The 18,563-nt window shown below is 43.2% G+C and overlaps 1 protein-coding gene and 1 long non-coding RNA gene across 13 annotated transcripts in view; one reads left to right on the top strand and one right to left on the bottom strand.

The window, feature by feature from the left end:
* ZHX3 (zinc fingers and homeoboxes 3) overlaps window positions 1-18,563 on the bottom strand; it is a 147,581-nt gene that overhangs the window by 42,968 nt on the left and 86,050 nt on the right. The window lies entirely within an intron of this gene.
* On the top strand, window positions 1,020-10,143 carry LOC132506341 (uncharacterized). Its single transcript, XR_009535792.1, has 3 exons — window positions 1,020-1,166; window positions 3,044-3,377; window positions 9,928-10,143. It is a non-coding gene; the product is annotated as an uncharacterized LOC132506341 (long non-coding RNA).

The following is an 18,563-nucleotide window of genomic DNA, read 5'->3' as shown; positions in this document are numbered from 1 at the left end:
CTGGTACTGAATTTGACTCAGATACCCAGTATCGAGGGCAAACGTGAAAGTGCATTTTGTGTTTGTTTGTTTCTGTTTTTTGTTTTTTGGCGCATGGCAGGTGGGCTCTTAGTTCCCTAACCAGAGATCGAACCCGCGTCCCTTGAGCTGGAAGCGCGGAGTCTTAACCACTGGACTGCGGGGGAAGTCCTAAAAGTGCATTTTGAGTGATACTTTATCATTTAACAAAGATGAACGTTTATTCCTATACAGAGACAAACTCCCTTGGAAGGTAAACTCAAGAAACGTATGTCTCGGAACTCTACGTAGGGGAAAATAGGTAAAGGTGAGGAGAGCAGTCTGTTTGGAAAGATGCAGTGAAACCCACTCGAACAGGCCATTCTTACACTGATCCTCCAGAAGGCAGAGGACATGACAGTAAATCAAAACCAACTGAAGTTATTTCAGCAGAGGGCTGAGATGAAACGGTCCAGATGCTTCTCTTCAAATGATCTAACTTACTGCAAATAGAGATTGACTTGTCTTAGACGCCTTCTTATATATCAAATTTCTAAAAATTAGCTACAACACTTTAAAAACCTGACCCCTAGAGTTTTTCAAGTTATTGTCATTATCAGGTTATCCTCTGAGAGTGTGTTTGTATGTACATGTGTGTACCTGTCACTTACTTTAAATAAAATATTTGAGGGCTACTAGGTGCTCAGCTCTGTGCTAACAGGGTGGAAATGGGAGGATTAAAGGTCACATCTCTGCCCTCAAGGAGTACAACCACCAGCTGAGTAACATTACTATTTGTCAGGCACTGTGCTAACTGCTTTACATTTATTTCCACATTTAATTTTATCCTCACAGTGATCCTATGAGCTAAGTATCATCAATGGATTTTCCAAATTAGGAAACCAAAGTTAAATGGCTAAGCAACTTGACTCAGCTCACACAAGCAGCAGGCAACAGCTGGGATTCACTCCTAGGTCCTCCTCATTGCAAAACTACACTCTTAACCCACAGCACAAACATCCCGTAAGAGTGAACAGTACAAGACAGTACGTTAGAGTGAAGAGCTCAGTGCTGGGACGCAGGGCTGAGTGCCTCCGGATTCTGGGGAAGCCAAAGAAGGCACATGGTGTGAGGATGAGGATGAGCCATCACATGCTGCTGTCACTCATGTGAGCCGATGCCCAAGTGCCAATACACCATCTGTCCCCTGGCCTCGCACCCATGGCCACCTCCTGTAATATTTCTTCACTCTTAATCATTTATAAAAATGGAAGGCCAGCAACATTTATGCAGGCCTTAGGATGTTTCATAGCTATCTCCAAGGATGGAATCAGTTCTTCCTTGATGTGCAAAGATTTCCTCTCTGTTCTAGAGATACGACCACATATTGAGGAATTAAGTTTGAAACTCTTTAGGCAAATACTAGATGTTATTTCCACTGCTGATGATTTGTATAACCCTAGCCCTAGCTCTAACCTCTTGGCACTGTGGCAAAAAGTAAATGTAACATAATGTCTGAACAAAATGTGATACTACTTCCTCGGTGCTGGTCTCCATGTACCAGAAAGTGGTGGGAGTGAATGGAGGCAGTGTCCCTCTCATGCCTCAGCAGCCCCTTTACCAGGCAGCCAGCCGACTTCTGGTTACCTCAGGGCAGGGCAGACCTCCCAACCTCCAGGCTATGGTTCCAGGGCTCCGATGTTCCAAGTGAGGGAGAAATATCTCCTTCTAAAACAGCAGGGAGTCAGAAGCATATGGGATTTCTGCTTCCATGGGATTAGGGGAAAGTATCAATACTCTAGTACTTCTTCAGTGAATAGGATGTGCTGGTACTACGGCTCCTACTCATTCTCATGTAAGGAGCAACACTGAGATGTGATCTGGAACTAGGACTGCTGCTATCAAGGCAATGGGAAACAATTCTGTTTTCAGGGTCACATCTGGGACCCTGGAATCATTTCCAGTTTCAACCTACATTGGACTGATGACTGTGTACCGGGTTCTGAGCAAACATCTCCTTCCTCATAGCTGCAAACAATCCTACGAAATGGACATTATCTCTACCTTACTTGTGTGGACGCCAGGGCTCAGGGAAATAGTTATGTCTATGGTCACAGAGCTGGAGTGTTACAGTTGGGGACCAGACTGAATCTCCTGATGCCAAGTCCAGTGTTCATTCCATGTTATACAAGGTTTGCGGCCCTGGGATATTATTATTATATAAACTGGGGTTTGGATGGTCATCCTCATTATAGCCAAGCTCTCACTTTGCTTTCAAAGGAGAAAGAATAAATCATGTTGAAGGGGGCTATTAGAAGGCCAAGGGCGGTAAGTGTTGCAGTGAATGGACACAAGCCGTGTGGAAACTCTGGGGTGAGAATCAGCTCTGACTGAAGTGGGGATGGAAAGACCTCAGAGAGGTGAGGCCACCCACTGGGCAGGAGGAGCTCTGGGGGTTAACAAAAGCCCCTAAAAGCGCAGACATGGAGAGGAGAGCACAAAGAAAGGGACTCGTGTGGGAAACCCCTTACAGCAGGGCTTCTCAACCTTGGTACTAACATTTTAGATCAGATAATTCTTTGTTCTGGGGGCTGCACTGTAGGATATTTAGCAACATCCCTGACCTTTATCCACTAGGCGCCTGTGGCACCTCCCATCTTGTCCCTTGTTGTGACAATCAAAAAAGTCTCCCGACATTGCCAAACATCCCCTGTTGAGAACCACTGCCTTAGACAGTGATGTGTCAGCAACTGGGGGCTGGCTGGCAGGGGGTCTGGGGAGGAGCAGAGAAAGAAGGGGAGGCCACGAACCTGGCAGGGAAGGGAACAGATGCGTGCCCTGAGTGTCCTCTCGTTAAGCCCTTCAGGTACGGACTCTGACGACATTAGGACAAATGGGGCCAAACATGATCCCAGGATGAGATCCCTTTGAAGGGTGCCCAGCAGGACCCTGGCTGGGAGGAGAACATTTGCAGGAGAGAAAGGGTTCTAGACTAGGCAACTTGCAAAGGGCACCCTTACTCACATACTCTCTTTTCTCCTTTCAGTGAACGGAAGCAAGAGAGGATGACACGGGGAATGCTACAGGAGCCTGGAACTCCCAAACCTATTTGGGAGCTTTAAGGGGACCTCGACTAGGAGGATGAGGGAGCTGCGATTTGCCTGTGACGGCAACACCGTCCTTCCCCCCAGAAGCCATCCCCGACTCCCGCGCCTCTCACCCTTGGACCACAGTCGCCCAGGAAAAGCGGAAAGGAATTGGGATACTTGTCCTGGGAGACAGGAAGCAAAAAGGAGAAAGGGGGTGAAGATGAAAGAATTTCGAGCTTCAAGAGAGATATACTGACAGAGTTCACAAAGGGGACCATGTTTCTCAGCGAGGTAACAACAAAGTAGAACTGGGTCTGGGGGTTTGAGGAAAGGAAAGAGGCAGAGAAATTAATATTTACAAAATGTCCACTGAGTGCCAGTTCTGGGCAAGGCCCACTGCATGAGTTACACGTTCGGGTTTCACAGCATCATTCAATACCTATGTGCGGTGTGGGCATTACAATCTTTTTAGAGCAGAGGAAAGTAAGGTGTAGGGAGGCGAGGAATTTCTCTTTGTTCCCGGCCGGAGGGGCCTCCCCAAATGACCAGGGGCCCCAGGCATGGTTGGCGAGTCCCCCTCCCCCCTCTGCTGTGCCTCCTCCCCTCGGCTCCAGGGCCCACAGCCTCTTGCTCCCCTTGCTTGCCTGCCTGCCTGCTCCACTGGACTGAGGCTGTCAGGGGCTGTGTTTTGGGTTCTGCATGTCCAGCATCTCCTTATGTGCCGGGCATGGGCCTGCATCCGCGAAGGAAGCACGCAAGAGTTAATGCGGAGGCAAACAAAGAGCCGTGAGGCCCAGCTGTGTGAGCTGAGGGCAGATGCAATGAGCACACCCGTTACATAAGTGCTTCTCCTGCTCTGCTCAGGCCCGGGAGGAGAGCGGGGCTCTTGCCTCCCCTGTGCTATATATAATCTCTGTTTTGGCAGAGGAGCTTGCTACAGTTCCACAGCTCACTCACAGGAGATACTCATGTTTTCTTAAGAATCCAGCAAATTTTCTTTGACTAGTGATGCCACAAAATAATAAGACAGACTTGGTGTAAGGTTTAGACACTTTTCCCACATTCCCAACATTTTTCTCTCTCAAAAACAGTATTTCTGGTTCCACTTCAAGAAGCAAAGGAAGGGTGAAAATGAGATGGCAAAGAGACAGCTTGCAACATCCCATAATTACAGCCTTTGATGCTGGAACCTCAAGGCACCAATCCCAGATGGGACAGTGTTTCCCTTTTCGAGGCTCCAATCCCCGATGGGACAGTTACCCTTTGGTAACTGAACAGGGGCTGATCCATTAACCAAGAATATGTCCCCCCCAACACCTTTTTTTCTGGCCGCACGGCTTGTGGGATCTTAGCTTCCCAACCAGGGACTGAACCCGGGCCCTTGGCAGTGGAAGCATGGGGTCCTAACCACTGGACCGCCAGGCAAGGCCCCAAGAATACGTGTTTGATACAGAGTGGACCAGGTTTGTTTCTGATTCTTTCTCACCTTCCTCGTAAGCCCTTACCCTGGAATCCAAGACCGCATGACTATAGAATGAATATTTCATAGAATCATTCATTTATCCTGGGACTTAATTGAAGATAAGTTCTACTTAGTTAACCCCTTCTTTAGCTGTAGTAGATTTACCTGAAAAATGTTTTCTGAGACCTTTAAAAACATATATTTACTAAAAATCACCACATTAACTTCATGTTAGTCCTAAAAGGTTCTCTAATTACTGAAAGCCATAGTTCATTATTCTAATACAAACTGTTATAACACATACTCACTTGAACATTAAAACATGACATTTCCTTTAAGTATAAACAGTCCTTTAACTTTTTACCAATTTGGTTGGGACTTCCTCCAGATCAGTTCTTCCAAAATGATGCATTTTTAAGAAATAAAATCATGAACCTGATGTTTTCATAAGATGACAGGTTAAGAAGAAAAATAGGCTTTTAAAATGTTAATTTTATTAACATTAATACTAACATCTAAGTATTAGCAGAGCTATTATTTATAAGCATAGCTCCTATAGTGAGTATGTAGACACTGTGAGACCTGCTGACAGTGGGCAGCTCAGTTCTAGCAGGTTCTATTCCAAGGTGGCCTGTCACTATAGTGGGAGTCAGATAAACCTGAGGCCCAGCCCTGACTCAGCAACTTCCTAGTGCAGGTCACTTGGGTCTTGGGTGATGTATTTAACCTCCCAAACCTCAGTTTTCTTTTATAAAATGGGAACGGTATGAGTGTATATAGGGTAAGGTTCACTTCAAAAAATAAACAAGACAGTCTATGGGAAAGCATCCTGGACAGGCATGTTGACAGTCAGGCAGAAGTCTCAGGCTTCCTGCCTCCTCACTCCCTGCACTGTCCCATCACCAAGGTGGCCCCTCTGCACGGTTTCTGAGTACTGACGTTCTCCTCTCGCCTGCAAACAGCTGCGGTGACTTCAGTGACCTACACCGCCTGCATACACACTTGCCCCCTTCCCCCTATTAGCCTTTAGACACACAGATCACTGTCTTCAGTGATTCCCTGCAGCATAAAGTCCACCCACTTGAGCCTGGTGTCATGGTCCTTTCTTAGTCTGGCCCAACCCACCCTTTCTGAGCTCATGGTCCCTTGCAAACCCAAGTCTTCCCACTCCAACTCTGCCCATCGCCCTGCTTCAAAGCTCTTACACAGCCTCCACGGCCTACAGTATAAACTCCAAACTGCTTCATGTGCCATCTGAGACATGTTATCTGGTCCCTGCCCATCTCCAGTTTCACTGGCCACCACTCCTTTGCCTCCTTGTACTTCATAGCCAAGCAATTCTACTTACAGTACCGGAACCCTATGTTGTCTCATCACTCTTCAACTTTACACACACTCCCCTTTTTGCCCAGAATACCCTCCTCCTCTCATCTATTTGGCAAAGTCCTAGACAGTTTTTAAATGGCCCCACTTCTGTGACAGTCTGTCAAGTACTGACTGTATCTCGTACCTTTGTCTGTTACTGCACCTGCCATGTTGTAATTATTTTTCATGTTTTCTTGTAATTCACTAGACCACTATAAATATCTTCTTTGGGGGGTGAACCCAGGACTTGGTCTTACCCAGAGCAGTCACTCAGGAAATATTTACAGTGTTGAGCCGAAAAAGCTTCCAAGCTGGTGGGAAGAGCCACTGAAATGCAGGGGCTGCGACCTACCAGAGCAGCCTGCCGCTATGAGAGTAGGCAGAGGGAGAATTTAACAGAATTCCCATTGAAAATGGTAAAATGGTGGTGACTGCCAGAGCTCAGAAAAAGAAACCCTTTTTATGTGGTTATAACTCTAACAAGTCAATTACATTTACCTAAAGCCAGTGGAACTCCAAACTGTATTTTTCTCCCCATAGCTTCATTCTTTTATAAAGTTCCCTTGCTCTGTGCAATGATCATGGGCAATCGCGTTTGCAGTTTTCGGCGATGCCAGTTCATGGCTATGTTTTTCTGTTCACTGAACTGGCTCATTTCTTCAGAACAAACTGTTCTGCACTGAAGCAGGAATTGGCTGGGTTCTAACAAAAAGATTTTTCCCCCCTGACAGTGTTTTTGCAAAAGACCCAAGTCAATTTATAGCCAAGTAACAAAAGGTCAGAAAGGTTAGTCAAGCAATGGGCGTAATTCCTGTGTGTCACAGCCAATAAAGGAAATGGGTGGGAATAAATAGTATGCAATTTTAACCTGAAATTATTTGTGCAAAACTATTATTGTAAACTATACAAAGGGACCCATGGCTTCCAATAAAAAGGATTTCCCACTCTGATTTTTCTTAAGACACATTTACTGTGGAAGAACTGAGATGACCTCGAATTCCTCATTTGCAAATGGAAAAATGTCAAAAACTTTTTCACACTAATTTATGAAAAAACTTGGCCACTGTTTTGCAGCCCTGAAATAGAAATATTCACATAAAAAATTAAATATCTCCCAGTTAAATCACAATTAAATACAATCTGCAGGGCTGAATTTAATACAAAGTCTTTGCCAAAAGAGAAAATTAACCAAAAGAGAGGCTGAGAAAAGGGCTCTAAAAAGGCCATAGTTTATCTGTTTTAATCATGCTAGAAGTGTGACAAACTACTGCATTATTCAACGAGCATAAGAACAACAAGAAATGCCTGCCTTTAAAGCAGACACGAAGAGCTGACATCACAGCCAAGCAAACGGAAGACAGATGAGTAACAGCCTGCACTGGGAGGCCAACCAGGCCCAGGCTTGTGGGTCTGTGGAGTAAGGAAGCCTTTCAAATTTCAAGGCCGATGGAACCACCCCCCACACCCCATCATCACGATGTCTATAGTAGTCACCATTTAAAACAACCTAATCATCCAAAAGATGAATGGTTAAATAGAACACTGTCACAGTCGTGGACAAGATGCTGTAAACCATTTCTCCCCCAGCCTCCTTGCTAAGTACAACTATAAACTCTGGAAATAATACAAGAGGCAACCAAAGAAGAAGTCTGAAAGGGGGGACAAGGAAGGTGAACAAGTTAGGGATCCCAGGGCTAAAGGAACAACACAGCAGCAGGGCATCCTATGACTCCCCTATCCAACTGAAGAAGGTGGCCCAAGCCAAATGTTTCCCAAGTCCCAGTGTAGCAACATAAGGCAGCTCAGGAAGGCTTATCCTTCCCTATGACAGAACGGGAGTTCTGCGGACAACACCAGGCCAGCTGGCAGCACCAACAAGGAGGATAGTTCAGGATCCCACTGATATTAAAACAATCTGGGAAAACACTCTCCCTCCCTGCAGGGCCCCCAGGAAGTACTCTTTATTCCAGCAGGATGGAGACTTCTTTCTTCCACCTGAAGGCACCAGGCAGCATGGCCTGGGGAAACTTCTCCCTTCCATCAGATAGCACCAGCAGGGCCCAGTGGGAGCCCCAGCTGCACCAGATAAACCAAGCAGACCAAAACAGTAACAGCAAAGCCTCTGAAAAGTAAATCATCATTGGAATCACAGCCCACAACAGTAGATCCCAACCTGTGTGCTAAACCTAAAGAGAGTGACTTCCTGGTAAAACAAAAGGTATAAAGAGGACCCAGAGTTTCCTAACATAATAGACAAAATGTCCAGAACAGAATGGAAAATTCCCTTCCTACCAAGAACCAGGAAACTCACAACCTGAATGAGAAAAGACGATCAACCGACACCAATACCACGATGAATCTGATGTTGGAATCAGCTTACAAAGAATTTTAAAGCAGCCCTCACAAAAATGCTGCAACAAGCAATTACAAATTCTCTAGAAATAAATGAAAAACTAGAAAAACTCATCAAAGAAACAGAAGTTATAAAAAGGACCAAATACAAATTATAGAACTGAAAGACATAATAATAGAAATAAAAACTTGCTAGATAGGCTTAATAATAGAGATGACAGAGGATAAAAATCAATGAACTTGAAGACAGATCAGCAGAGCTTACCCAATGTGAACAAAAGAGAGAAGACAGACTGAAAACAAATGAACAGAGCTTCAAGAACTTGTGAGACAGTAACAAAAGATCCAATGTTCATATCATCAGAGTCCCAGAAGGAGAATAAAAAGAAAGGGGCTGAAAGAGTATTCAAAAAGATAATGGCTGAGAATTTCCCAAACCTACAGCTTCAAGAAGCTGGGCAAACCTCAAATAGATAAGCTCAAAGAAATCCATGACAAGACACATGATGATTAAATTTCTGATAATTAAAGACGAAGAAAAACCCTTGAAAACTGAGAAAAACAACCCATTGTCTATAAGGGAACACCAATTCAAATGACAACAGATTTCTCATTTGAAATCACAGAGGCCAGAAGGAAGTAGCACAATATTGTCAACACTGAAAGAAAAGAACTGTCAACCATGAATTCTATATCTGGGGAAACTATACCTCAAGACTGGAGGGGAAAAGACATTCTCAGACTAAGGAAAACTAAAAGAATGTGTAGCTAGAAGACCTACCCTTAAAGAATGGCTAAAGGAAGTTCTTCAAAGAGAAAGGAAATGATAAAAGAAGAAATCTTGGCATATCAGTTAGGAATAAGGAACAGAAAAAGAAAATGAGTATATACAATAGGCTATCCTTCTCCTCATGAGTTTTATATCATATTTAATGACTGAAACAAAAATTATAATACCACCTGATGCTCAAGATAATTATATTTAGAAGTGGGGATTAAAGGGACCTAGATGGAAGTAAGGTTTCCACATTTCACTCAAAGTGGTGAAACGCTGATACCAGTAGACTGTTATAAGTCAAATATGTATCTTGTAATACTCAGAGCAACCACTAAGAAAATGATACAAAGAGATACACTCAAAAACATTACAAGTAAGATAAAATCCTTTAAAATGTTCAAGTCACCCAGAGAAAGGCAAGAAAAGAGAAACCGGAAGCAAAACAAATAATAAAATGGCAGATTAAAATCTTAATATATAAATAATTACCTTAAATGTAAATGGTCTAAATACACCAATTAAAAAGTAGAAACTGTCAGAATGGATAACTATATGCTGTTCACACGAAACTCACTTCAAATTCAATGAGATAAGTAGGCTGAAAACAGAGTGCTGTCCATATAGTAGATGGAATATCAATAGCTCTTTTAAATTGTGCTTATGAATAATTTTCATGATATAGGAAAATGTTTAGAATATTACATTTTATAAGACGTGATAATTAAATAAGTAAATATTTTCAAAACAAGACGCAAAATGTATATATAGCATGACTTCACACTGTATGTAAACAATTTATAAATAAATGCCTCAAAAGAATGCATGTTAGGGTACCACCTGCAAGAATCTCAATTCTCTTCATTATGCTTTCTTATATTTTTCAGATTTCTACCATAGAATGAATGGCTTTTATAATCAGAAAACAACATTATGTTTTAAAACTTCTCTTCAATTAAAGCAGTCTATTAAAGATAACTGCTGCGTTCTGAAGAACCTAGGGGCAGGACAGGAATAAAGACGCAGACGTAGAGAATGGACTTGAGGACACAGGGAAGGGGAAGGGGAAGCTGGGAGAAAGTGAGAGAGTGGTATGGACATATATACACTACCAAATGTAAAACAGATAGCTAGTGGGAAGCAGCCGCATAGCACAGGGAGATCAGCTCGGTGCTTTGTGACCCCCTAGAGGGGTGGGATAGGGAGGGTGGGAGCGAGATGCAAGAGGGAGGAGATATGGGGACATATGTGTATGTATAGCTGATTCACTTTGTTTTAAAGCAGAAACTAACACACCATTGTAAAGCAATTATACTCCAATAAAGATGTTAAAAAAAAAGATACAGTTATCAAAAAAAAAAAAGATAACTGCTGCTGCCTGGGGAGGAAGAACTAATATTTATCATTGGCAGCCACCATTAACGTGGCTCTTTCTACTGGTGAGTTGGCTGCCTCTCCCTTTCCTGCTCCCCAGAGGACCAAAGGTACAAGGCAGAAGGCCTGAAACACTCAGAAAGTGCTCTCTCTGCAAGCTTTGTACATGGGATCCCGGAGATGAGGGTAGGAAGGGGGAGGGAACTGACAGATAGGGACAGCAGAGCAGGACTGCTAGAAACCTGTCTCATGGCCAGTGGTCTCCAGAGTCACTGCTGTAGGTCTCCACAGGCCTGACCACCGAGTTGGGTCCCATGATTCTTCACTCCATCACCCAAGGCCACACGAGCATGTCTTGGTCCTCACAGCCCAACAGAGCCTAACACGAGGATCATCCCACCACGCTGGAGGCCACAGTACAGAAGAGGAAATTCTTCTATTTGATATTGCCAAGTCGGTATCAATTTAACACCCCTGTCTTCCTTTCTTTTTCAAAGTCTCTCTCTAATTTTATCCAGGAGCCCAGTGATAAGCTTCCTACTATAACAGACCCAATCCTTTTTCTGACATTTCAAGTAAGAAAACTCAAAGTAATCTTCAATTCTTCCTTACCCTTTATTTGTATATCCAATCTATTATCATGAAGTAGATTCAACATAGAATGCAGAAGGTAGCAGATATAATGATTTCTAAGATTCCCTATCAGAGATTTGTAATTCTTTTACCAAAGATTACCTTTACCCTTTCTTAATGTAATGAATAAACAAACCCTCTTAAAGTCAAAGTCGAAATCTCTGACCAAGGCTCCTTCATGTATAAGATGCTTCCTTGTTGATTTAACAAGCAATGGGACCATTTCAAGACTTCCCACTGTTATAACCAATTCTGGAAAAGTTGCCTTTTTCTCTTACTGAGGACATGGAATCCCATCTCTATGGCCATACAGGATAACTCAAAGCCAACCTTGATTTTACAGCACTTTGCAAACTCTGCAGGACTATTTCAGTGCCTCCGCCTTTGCCATCTCCCATATCTAAACTACGCACATGATGAGGTAACACAATTTTACAAATTACTTGAGCACGTATTGGTGACCATGTTAACCTTTTTTTTTTTTTTTTTTTTTTGCGGTACGCGGGCCTCTCACTGTTGTGGCCTCTCCCGTTGCGGAGCACAGGCTCCGGACGCGCAGGCTCAGCAGCCATGGCTTACGGGCCCAGCTGCTCCACGGTATGTGGGATGTTCCCGGACCGGGGCACGAACCCGTGTCCCCTGCATTGGCAGGCGGACTCTCAACCACTGAGCCACCAGGGAAGCCCCATGTTAACTTTTTAAATAAACTTTTGATTTGCCTGTTGTCTTGCTTTTTTGGGGCTAGAGTGGAAAAAGCATGGACTCTGGAGTCAAAGAGTATCCCTATTACTTATTAGCCACATAACTTTGCAGCCTCTTCATCTATAAAATGGAAATAAGTATGCATACCTCTTATGAGGATTAAGTAATATATTACTTATAAAAGTGCCTAGCATATCATAGGTGCTCTCTTGGATCATTCCTACCTTAGTTTCCTTTTTTCCAACTACTTCTCGTTTATGATTTATGCTTTATGCTTTTATGGACCTAAATGAGTCACCTTAAATTCTTATGGAACAAAAAAAAAGCACATAAAAATACAACATAAAAATAGTAAACGCTCTGCTGGGAAGTAGGGGTGGGCACTGACTGGGAAGGGATATGAGGCAACTTTCTGGATAATGATACCCTCGTAGGAGTTTGGGTTACACAGGTGTATGCATTTGTCAAAACTCAGCAAATGTACAGTTAAAATTTAACTACAATGAAATGTACCAATCTTACCTCAAAAGAAAAAAAAAACTATAAACAAATAACAACCTCTACTTAGTGATAGGCATGCTGAAGCACTGAGAGGGAATGCATAAAAAATAGGATGGACAGACGGCTGGAGAGAGGAACAGGAAGCACAGAGTAAAATGTTAATGGTCAAACCTGGTGGTGGGTGGATGGCTGCCCACTGTAAAATCTTTTCAATTTTGCAGTATGTTTGAAATTTTTCATAATAAAATGTTGGGAAAACATATGCTATGGAAAAGAATGGAAGGCACTCAATACCCATTAGTTCTCTTCCCGAATCCTCTCCCTTATCTTCATGCATCCATTTGTTCATTTACCTGCAAACATTTCCTAGGCACACACCGCAGAATCGCCTAGTACAAGTTGCTTAACCCCAAGCCCTCTGAATACGTTTCCTCTAACTGCATGTGCCTCATGGGGTTTCTGTGAGGATTAAGATGATAAACATATAACGCTTAAGCTCAGTACCTGCCCTGTAGCTGGTGCTCGACAAAAGCTAGTCAGTATTACATATGTCAGTATTACATAAAGAGCCCAGGCATTATAGTGTATTATTCTAGTAGCAAGTAGTGGCTAGAAGCCCTGACCCCTAACTGACTGCTTGGGTTCAAATTCCAACTCTACCACTTTGTAGCTTTGGGCAAAATCCTTAACCTTTCTGTGCCCCAGTTTCCTATTCTGTGAAAAAGGGATAAGCGTTCTCTTTCATGGGGTCATTAGGACAATTCAACATGATAATATATACAAAATGCTTAGACAGTGGCTGGAACTGTATAAGCACTCAACCAATGTGAGCAAACTCACTATGCTGGATATTTAGAGAATATGGAGATGAATGGAATGCATAAGTCCCTGACACCTCAAGGAGCTGACTACCCAGGAGAGGAGAAGGCCATGTCAACAGAAGCATCACAAAGTGGTGCGCGCTGTGTGCCATAGGGAACCTGCTACTATGGGCTTGGGATACCGGAAAAACAGACTGATGATAACGACCGAGGAAGACCAAGGAAGGCCTCAAGGTAGCGGCACTGGATGACCTGGAACCTGAAGGCAGAGACAGGGAAGAAAAAGGTTGGTAATGTGAAAATACATGGTACAGAGAACTTAATAAAAGATAGGTAGGGGCGGGTTAAAAGATTTGAGGCTGGAAAGAGATTGGGATCAGATGGCAGAAAGCTCTGCTGATGAATGTGGACTTTGTTCTGCAAAAGTACTTTGAAAAAATGATCATCCATTCATATACTCCATGGATTAGAAGAGGTGAGTCTTCAAAATTAATTGTTGACCAAAAAAAAAAATTCTTGATTTTTCTATCTGATAAATAACAAATACTGCTAATCATTTATCCACTGCACTCTTTATGTAAAGTAACTAAAAATTCATTACAATAACTATTTTACCAATTCACGACATCTCTACTGGATAAGAAGGCCCAGAGCCTCTGGAAGGAGGGCCAGGGAAAAGCTTACTAACAGCATTGTGGAATCAAGTTAGTTAGCACCACTCTAACTGGTCATTGCTTTGAGGTTCAGTTTGGAATCTGACCCAAGATATTAAATTCAGGAAGGGAGAAAAGTCCAGGCAGCAGCAGAGAAGGGCTGGCTCCCTTTGGATGCTGCCAGCTGGCTACGCTGCGCCTCTCAGAGCTCACTCTGCCTTGGTAAACACATTTCTGATGGCCGTAGGCACTGAGCAAACCCGCTAAGCCTTACCCAAGTGTCTTCAGCATCAAAGCCTGAGGGGAGCGGCCAGGGGACGGGGAAGGTTTTACGATTAAAGGCAGCAAATGCTGCTTCCAAATTATGTAATTTAAATATATGAACCACCCATGAAAACACCTTTTCTTTCTAGCACTATTGGAAGGAAATTAAAATAACATAAAACATATACGGTGAGGTTTAAAAGTTACAGGATTATCTACAGGGAAACTTTTATCTTCGTGTGGACCAGGTCCTGTTAGCGGAGGCACCTTTGAATGGGCTGATGCGCTGGCCGGCTCCGGCTCGGAGGCACAGTCTCCTGGCCTGCGGGCTCTGTGAGGAGCTCAGCTGTCTTGCTCCTCTGTGTTCTCAGGGCCTAATACAGTGCCTGGCCTGCAAAGGGTGCTCACAAAATCTTTGTTAACTCAATAAGTAAATGATCTAGTCCCCAGCTTTATAAGTTCAGAAATATGATTTGTTTTAGTTCACTGAGATTATTAAATTCTTAATTGAGTGGGGGTAGAATTGGTTAAATACCAACCAAACTCAATGGAGACACATTAGATCTTACCCCACCCTCCCATTTTAGAGGGGGTATAGCTTTCCAGGAGCCCCACTGCTTCTGAAATTTACCCAGAATTGTCCTTTCCTAACATGAGGGCACCTGGGAAACAGAATCCCTAATCAGGTGGTTGCCTGAGGAACAAATTTAGAACTTCTAAGAAGGTTTTCAACCTAGGCATGCAGCAAGCCCAACTTTGCAGCAAGCAGAATGTTTGCCCCAGGCCAGTGTGGCATCTCGTCTCCTGTGGACAGCGTGAGATGTACTCTGACGGAGTGCAACCCTCCACATCCTTCCCAGGCTCCATGCACACTCCCAATGTGGTGTCCCTTTGCAGCATTCTTCATTTGAACAAGTCATGAACCCCTCGCTTTTAAGATTTTTCTGTTTATAGGGCTTTAATTTGGCCTCTAATGACGAAAGAGGGACTTTCATCTCCACATGCCTCCAGAGGATCACTTGGATCTGGTCGTCTCTGCATGGATGTACACCAATTTTCAGGCCATTTTGGGCTCAGCAGCAAATGCTGAGCAGTATCTTCAGAGAACCCCAGGGTACTAAGTGATACCCACCCATAGCTCTGTTTAAGACTGGTTTGGATTTTTTTTTTCCCTAAGTGCAGTATTTTGCACTGTCTAATTTTCTATCCACTTGGCCTCATAAAATTTTCAGAAAAATTTCCCATCAGCATAGCTTTTTACTACTGTACCCTTTAAAAAGGTCTCGGAAATTCAACATATCTGGAATGAGTCTCGAGGCAACACTGTGAGAGGTCATCATTAACAGTTACCCACTTGGAGAAGGGACCATAATTCTAAGCTTTCTTTCCTCTTCTTAAGACAGTTTCTACCCAGAATCAAATAGTTTCTCTATCCCATGATGGCTTTTTACTTAAAAGAAAAATGAGATAGAGAAAAAACAGAAAATTTTAAATTTTGAGCTAATTTTAGACTTACAGAAAAGTTACAAAAATAGTACAGAGAGTTTCCTTATGTCCCTGACCCAGCTTCCCCAAATCTTACATAACCATAGTAACTGAACAGAACCAGGGCATTAATATTGGCACAGTACTATTAACTAAACCAAAGATCTTATTCATATTGCACCAGTTTTTTTCTACTAATGTCCTTTTTCTGTCCCAGGATCCTATCCAGGATCCCCATTGTATTTCGTCGTTATTTCTTAGTCTCCTGTGGTCTGTAACAGCTTATCAGTCTTCCTTGTTATTCATGCCCTTGACACTTTTCAAAAGTATTAATCAGTTATTTTGTTGAATGTCCCTTGATGTGGGTTTGCCTGATGTTTTCTCGTGATTACACTGAGGTTATGCATTTCTGGCAAAAACGCCACAGAAATGATGTTGTGTTCTTCTTAGTGCATCATATCATGGGGTTTCATTGATGTTGCTTGTCTTATTACTGGTGATGCTGACCTTCATCTCTTGGCTAAGGTGCTTTCTGCACTGTGAAGTTACTATCTTTTCTTTCCTTTATAGATAATAAATAAGTTGAAGGAGTTGATTTGAGACTATGCAAATTTCTGGCAAAGGTTTCTTAAAGGATTACTGGCTCCCTCATTCACAAGCCTGCTCGCTTTCCTTAAAAACTCCAAGAGGTTAGTTGATAGTATTTCCCCTTACTATGTTTGTCATGCAAGCATTTTGTTATTACTTTTTTGTTTGTTCAATGAGATTTATTTTTCTTCTACTTGTAAAAAGAGCACATCTTCACTGTCAAAGAAAATATGGCATGTTCATAAACATGGCTTTAGAGATTGGCACCTATCATGGACTGAACGTTTGTGTCACCCTCCCTCCAAATTCATGTTGGAATGCTAACCCCCAATGTGATGGTATGAGGACACGGGGGCTTTGGGAGATAATTAGGTCATCACAGTGGAACCCTCATGAATGGGATTAGTGCCTTATCAAAGGGACCCTAAAGAGCTCTCTCACCCCTCTCCACCATGCGAGGCTACAAGAAGGAAAAGGCCATCTGCAACCCAGAAGAGGGCCCTCACCAGAGCCCGACCATGCTAGCACCCAGCCACCAGGACAGTGAGAAAAAAATGTCTTTTGTTTATAAGCCACCCCTATTTTGTTACAGCAGCCTAAACTAAAATAGCAACTCTATATATAAATGCAGATATAGATATATAGATATCAATGAACCTCTTTTCCTCTTTTAATACCACTGGAGTCAGATACCATGGGCTTATTCATTAAGTCCCAGCCCCACCACGGACTTCAGGAAAGTTACTTAATTTGTGTGCTGGTTTGCCCAGCATCTGTTATTTGCTGATGGGATGAGCAAAATTAAATAACATTTTTTGGGAAGAACTATTCAGAAAGGTAGAGGTAAAAATTTTATGGTCTGTGTTTAATGGAAGTCAACTGAACACTGCCATGGGGAAGGTGAGGTCACACAGTAGACATCTGCAACTCCAGATGCCACCTGTGGACAAAGGTTCAGTGTTCACTGCTGAATTCCTTAATGACAGGAAGGACTGCTACATGGTCCCCAGGATTTGCCTATTTCCAGTTTACCAAGTGAGGCTCCAACAGACTGTAAATTTATCACTTATTTGCGTGGCCCAAATACAATCAGGAAAAGGTTATTACCTCTCCCACTATTTTCCCCCAGAACAATAACAACAACAGGAACAGCTAACAATGGTGGAAAACACGACTCGCACTGGACACTGTGCCTTCTAAGCCCGTTACGTGCACTGGTTCATTCAACTCTCATCACAGTCCTTGCTAGGAGGTATTATTATTGCCTCCAGTTTACAGATAAGGAAAATGAGGCACAAAGAAGTTACAAAAAGTAACTTGCTCAAGGTCACTCAGCTAGTAGCTGGTAGAGCCAGAATCTGAACCCAGGCAAGCCTAGTTCCAGAGCACAGGCACTTAGGCACTATGCTCTCCTATTGTCAAGAGAATGCAAGAACACATTATCATCTAGAAGAGAGAGACAGTCCATGAATTCAAGTTCCGGGGGAAGCTGAACTGAACAAAAGATTCACATGACAGACGAAAACCACTTCCAGAATGGAAAGACCTGAGAGAAGAAACAAGAAGGGGCTCTCAGGATCGATCGCACACATAATTAGCAATCAAAGTGGGTCACTAAGACAACAGCCTGGAAACATCTGAAAACAATGCGTAGAAAAGGACTCCAAGTTGACAAGTTAAACAAGCAGGTTATGTGAAAGGGAACCCAGCAGTTACTTTTGATTTTTTTTTTAAGTAATAGAAGCCCAGAGACAAGGCGATCTAAAATATAAGACCTCAAAGGAAAAGAGATGAGTGAATCAGAATACTTCAAGCTGTCATCTCTAAACAAACAAAATGATGCCAACCCCCTAGGCCAGATGCTCTTGTCATTCCTCTACCATCAAGATGTCTCCAAGAGCTGTGGTCAACAGCGCTGTCTGCATTTCCTCAGCTGGTCTGACTCCAGTGTGAGCTGACCTCCGCACCCTGTGGACTGAGCACGGTGGAATCACTATCAATTTTCTAACTGAGAAAACCAGGGGCTGAGCTTCTCCTTCTTCTCCTGCTGGACCCTCTGGGTGAGCGGCCACTGCCCCTCGTAGGAAACCATCTCTTCCACACCACTCTTTTCTGCTTCTCCCTACCTCTTCCTCTGGCATCAGCTTGGCATTCAGGCCTGGTGTGCAATCCCACTTACTAGCTTAGTGACAATGCCTTGGAGCCTTAGTTTCCTGGCCCACGAAGTAGGGTAGTAATAATTTCCACACGCAGGGCTATTAAAAAGATAAAGTAAGCCATCTGAAAAAGCTCTCACCGCCCCGTGCAGGACATGTGTTACAGGGCTCAGTACATTTTGACTTCCTGCACATAAAGACTGGTCTTGGCCAGGAGGCCAACCTAAGCCCTTTTTTCTGCCTACATGCTCTGACAGGGGGAACTTTATATCTTTTCCATGGCTTTGACCTCCTCCTTGGAGCAAGTATATCTCACAACCTTTATTTCCGGCCCCTACATCTCAAC

The sequence above is a fragment of the Lagenorhynchus albirostris genome, chromosome 15 (assembly GCF_949774975.1).
Source record: "Lagenorhynchus albirostris chromosome 15, mLagAlb1.1, whole genome shotgun sequence".
In the NCBI taxonomy this organism is placed as follows: Eukaryota; Metazoa; Chordata; class Mammalia; order Artiodactyla; family Delphinidae; genus Lagenorhynchus; species Lagenorhynchus albirostris.
The sequence above is the reverse complement of the archived record's forward strand: the minus strand, read 5'-3'. Positions and strand labels throughout refer to the sequence as shown.